Source organism: Capra hircus, unplaced genomic scaffold, assembly GCF_001704415.2.
Source record: "Capra hircus breed San Clemente unplaced genomic scaffold, ASM170441v1, whole genome shotgun sequence".
Classification (NCBI taxonomy): domain Eukaryota; kingdom Metazoa; phylum Chordata; class Mammalia; order Artiodactyla; family Bovidae; genus Capra; species Capra hircus.
In genome coordinates this window covers 1-5,240 of record NW_017216698.1, presented here as the reverse complement: position 1 = coordinate 5,240, position 5,240 = coordinate 1, and the positions used below count along the sequence as shown (strand labels likewise).

The 5,240-nt window shown below is 47.0% G+C and overlaps 1 pseudogene; it reads right to left on the bottom strand.

Moving 5' to 3' along the window:
• Window positions 1–343: 343 nt before the first annotated feature.
• On the bottom strand, window positions 344–1,383 carry LOC108635481 (annotated as a pseudogene).
• Window positions 1,384–5,240: the final 3,857 nt, after the last annotated feature.

Here is a 5,240-nt window from a genome sequence, read left to right as displayed (position 1 = left end):
GTTTTCTTTACATTAGCATCCCCAGTACTAGCGTTGAGCCTTCCCAAGAGCAGATTCTCAACGTTTGATGAATAAAGAGCCAATAAACACAAGGTCTACTCTAATAACACTTTATTTCTCTTACTTTCTTGAAGACGCTAAGGAACTCAGACTACAGATCAATTACTTTAACAAAGCTAAAGACTAAAAGGAACAAGAAAAACTAACATTGACCATGTTTTACTTGTTTTCTATTCCATTATCCTAAATATTTTACTATGGGATTCTTTCACATTTCCAAGAATATAATCCCTATTGTGATGTTATATTTTCCTGTCTGGGGGTAAAAACTTCACATACTTCCTTACGGGTGGATGATAATACTGAGCATGTCCCTGGGAGGTGTACTGACTTTGACAGTAGTGTCAGGCCTGGCTGCATGCATGCCTTGGGCTTTCTCTTCTTCATCTCGCAAAGCTTCTTCATAATAAGTGGGGAAGTCACTGGGAACAGCATCATTGACCTTTGCCAAAAATTCCAGGACTTTCATCTTGCTGGTTTCAAGATGTGCTTTTGGGGCCCCAGAGAAACTCATAACGTGGAGGATCACTGTTGGCAACCTGGCGGTACTCCAGATACTTCAGCCTCACTAAATCTTTGGTGATGAGCTTTCTGGGCTCTCCATAGATAAGGTGCTTTCTTCCAGCATATACTCGCATCGTACCCAGGTATTTCCAGATGTCTTCCTCAGCGGCACAGTTGCCCTTCAGGAAGATCATACCCAGGAGATTCATCAGGAGACCAGTCTTGGGTAAACCCCTTCCGCCACGCACCCTCCCATTGTTGGGGAGTTTCAATTTGCTGACCAGATTATAGCAGGGAACAACTGAGTCGACTTCCTTCAGCTCTACCGCAAAGACTAGCTCAATGCGCTCAGAGGCTCTCTTGAGAATCTCGGCAAATCGGTCCATGGTGGCTTTGGTGGATAATCTTCAGCATGTCTTCCTTCATCATGAGCTGCTTCATTTTATACTTGTACAGAAGGTACTGCTCCAACAAGCTAGCTTTCCTGGTTAAACAGTCAGTTCCTGGGGTCTCAGTGAAGGGTGGGACCTCATAGGCAAGTGCCCTATACTTATATTGGCCATCGAATGCTTCACTAGATCTAGTGTAAGAAAAGACTGCAGCAGCGGCGATGGTTGGTATTCTTTGAGGCTCCTGCGAAGTGCTACATGACTCAGCACCAGGCAGACTCTGGGTAGTATCTTCACACTGAAGAGAGGAGGTAGTGGACTCCTCTTCTGCTGCTGCTATGGCCTGAGCACCCCCACAACTCTGGGTCTGGCCTTGGGCTTGGGGGCATTTATCACCACCACGGGCCTTACTCTTCTTACTTCGAGGCATGGTCAGGGACAACAGGAAGGAGTATAGACAGGAGCTCAGAAGACACGGACACCTGGAGGAAGGAGAATAAGATGCTGTAAGCACCTCAGCAGGGAGATGCCACCTTGGCTTTAACCAAGGCCACCATTGCAGGGTCCTTGGGGCACAGGTCGAGGACCTCTCAAGGCTTCTGTTTTGATCAGACTGTCCCTGAGAAAACTGTGGAGGATATTAGAGCCTTAGAATGCAGCCTGCCAACCCTGCTAGGGGTATTCAAGGGTGACAGCAGGGGCTGCCAGTAGGGAGCCTCTGATCTGGGTTTGAGGGTATTCTCAGTTTATAGTCAGGGTCATCATAGTCATATAGTCAATTGTTTGGCAGGTCTAGAGCCTCCTCTTTTCTGATGCTTTGAAGATGACACCTAAAACCAAAGTCAGCACTTCCCTGAGACCCCAGGGGAGGAAGTGAAGGTGTTCCTTAGCCCTTCTCTCTGTCGGAGGATACCCAACTGAGAGCTATGTGGAACCCACTCCTTCAAGGGCTGCTTGGGTCCTCAATTCTCATTAAGGATGCTCACCTGGTTGCCAGGGGGTACCTGGTATGCTTCCCATCTGCCTGAATGGTGGCTGCAATGTCATACTAACCTCATACTCTTCTCTCTCAGATTTTGATGTGGATTGTCAGCCTCAGCCTGACAGTCCTGCCCTGAGCCTGCAAGTTCTGAATGAAAAACGTGGGGCCTAGATTTTTTGTGATCTATTGTGACTCTGCTTATTTAACTTATATGAAATGCCATGGGGGATGAAATACAAGCTGGAATCAAGATGGCTGGGAGAAACATCAATAACCTCAGATTACGCAGATGACACCACCCTTATGGCCAGAAAGCAAAGAAGAACCAAAGCGCCTCTTGGTGAAAGAGAGTGAAAAAGTTGGCTTAAAACTCAACATTTAAAAAACTAAGATCACGGCATCCAGCCGCATCACTTCATGGCAAATAGATGGGGAAACAATGGGAACAGTGAGAGACTGCATGTTCTTACGCTCCAAAATCATGGCAGATGGTGACTGCAACCATGAAATTAAAAGACGCGTGCTCCTTGGAAGAAAAGCTATGACCAAACCAGATAGCATATTAAAAAGCAGAGACATTACTTTGCTGACAAAGGACCATCTAGACAAAGCTATGGTTTTTCCAGTAGTCATGTATGGAAAAGGTCAGTTTTCATTCCAATTTCAAGGAAGGCAATGCCAAAAAAATCCTCAAACTACCTCAAAAGGGACTCATCTCACACGTTAGTAAAGTAATACTCAAAATTCTCCAGGTCAGGCTTCAGCAGTACATGAACTGTGAATTACCAGATGTTCAAGCTGGTTTTAGAAAAGGCAGAGAAACCAGAGATCAAATTGCCAACATCTGCTGGATCATCGAAAAGCTAGAGAGTTCCAGAAAACATATATTTCGGCTTTATTGACTATGCCAAAGCCTTTGACTGTGTGGATCACAATAAACTGTGGAAAATTCTGAAAGAGATGGGAATACCAGACCACCTGACCTGCCTCCTGAGAAATCTGCATGCAGGTCAGGGCAGGAGTTAGAACTGGGCATGGAACAACAGACTGGTTTCAAATGGGAAAAGGATTACATCAAGGCTGAATACTGTGACCCTGCTTATTTAACTTATATGCAGAGTACATCATGAGAAAATCTGTGCTGGAAGAAGCAGAAGCTGGAATCAAGGTTGCCAGGAAAAATATCAATAACCTCAGATATGGAGAGGACAAAAATCTTATGGCAGAAAGTAAAGACGAACAAAAAAGTCTCTTGAAGAAAGGAAAAGAGGAGAGTGAAAAAGTTGGCTAAAAGCTCAACATTCAGAAAATTAAGATCATGGCAATCTGGTTCCATCACTTCACGGGAAATGGATGGGAAAACAGTGGAAACAGTGTCAGAAGATATTTTGGGGGGCTGCAAAATCACTGCAGATGGTGATTGCAGCCATGAAATTAAAACACGCTTCATCCCTGGAAGGAAAGTTATACTCAAACTAGATAGCATATAGAGGAGCAGAGATACTACTTTGGAAGCAAAGGTCCTTCTAGCCAAGGCTATGGTTTCCCCATTGGTTATGTATGGATATGACAGTTGAACTGTGAAGAAGGCTGAGCACCGAAGAATTCATGCTTTGAACTGTGGTGCTGGAGAAGACTCTTGAGAGTCCCTTGGACTGCAAGGAGATCCAACCAGTCCATTCTGAGGGAGATCAGCCCTGGGATTTATTTGGAAGGAATGATGCTAAAGCTGAAAAGAAAACTCCAGTACTTTGGCCACCTCATGCGAAGAGTTGACTCACTGGAAAAGACTCTGATCTTGGGAGGGATTGGAGCAGGAGGAGAAGGGAACGACCGAGGATGAGATGGCTGGATGGCATCACGGACTCGATGGACGTGAGTCTGAGGGAACTCTGGGAGCTGGTGATGGACAGGGAGGCCTGATATGCTGTGCTTCATGGGGTCGCAATGAGTCGGACATGACTGAGCGACTGAACTGGACTGTATGGATGTGAGAGTTGGACTATTAAAAAAGCTGAGCACCAAAGCATTGATGCTTTGAACTGTGGTATTGGAGAAGACTCTTGAGAGTCCTTAGACTGCAGGGAGAGTAAACGAGTCAAACCTAAAGGAAATCAGTCCTGAATATTCATCGGAGGGACCGATGCTGAAGCTGAATACTTTGGGCACTTTATGGTAAGAACTGATTCATTGGAAAAGACCCTGATGTTGGGAAATATTGACGACGGGAGGAAAAGGGGACGACAGAGGGTGAGATGGTTGGATGGCATCACCAACTCGGATGGACATGAGTTTTCATTAAGTGCTGGGAGTTGGTGATGGACAGGGAAGCCTGGCATGCTGCAGTCCATGGGGTCACAAAGAGTCAGACATGACTGAGTGACCAGAATGAATTGAACTGATTCCATGATTGGCAGTCTTCTCAATCTTTCCTTTGACCCTTTGCATGGTCTGGGATTTCTGTCTTCCTGCCAGCCTCTCCTGAGACAACAACCCAGTAACATACCAGGGTTCTCCCCGCTTTCCCATGGTCTCTCAGGCTGAGAATAGGGGATGGATTCTTTTGTACCCCCATACAACTCCTGGAGAGATCTGGAAATCCTTCTACTGTGGGGGAATAAACTACTCCTTATGAATAACACCTTTCACCTGCCCCACGTGCAGCCTTCCTGCCTCGCCCCCCGCCCCCATCCCTTCACAATTCTATCCTCGCCATACCCTAAGAGAAAAATGAGGTCGGTCATCACATCACCAGTTGCACAGACACGCCAGGCTGCCAGCAGGGCAGGAATTCCCTCTGTCCTCACAGAGGGTCCTCATCCCAACCCCTGGCCACCCTAGAATGCCTTCCTTTGCTTCCTTGAGGCCCCTCCCCTAAAAAAGTCAACACCTTCACAATCTCCAAGACCCTCCTCAAAGAAGTCAGGCTGATCCCCATGTTCGGGTCTGCCAAGCTTGACTGGAAACACAAGTCCTGTGCCACTTCACTGTTCTGGGGTTGAGGTCCCTCAGACCTCACTCAAGAGTTGCGCCCTCGAATTCCTTCAGGGCAAGGCGGTCGAGCTCCTAATCCATCCTATAGAAAAGGAAGGCTCGCCTCTACCTGACCACATGCTTGGGTCCTCTGAGCAACAAGCAGGGCCTTGTTCGGACTTTCCACCTGCGTTTCCTCTCTCAGACCCTTCTTAGGGTCTTCTTCCCCATCTGAACTGGGGCCACCCACTTCAACCAAGGTCCTCACCTCCCGGAGAGCCTCTGGGCAGGAATCTTCCTCCACCAGAGCGTCAGGGCTTTGTGGGCGGAGG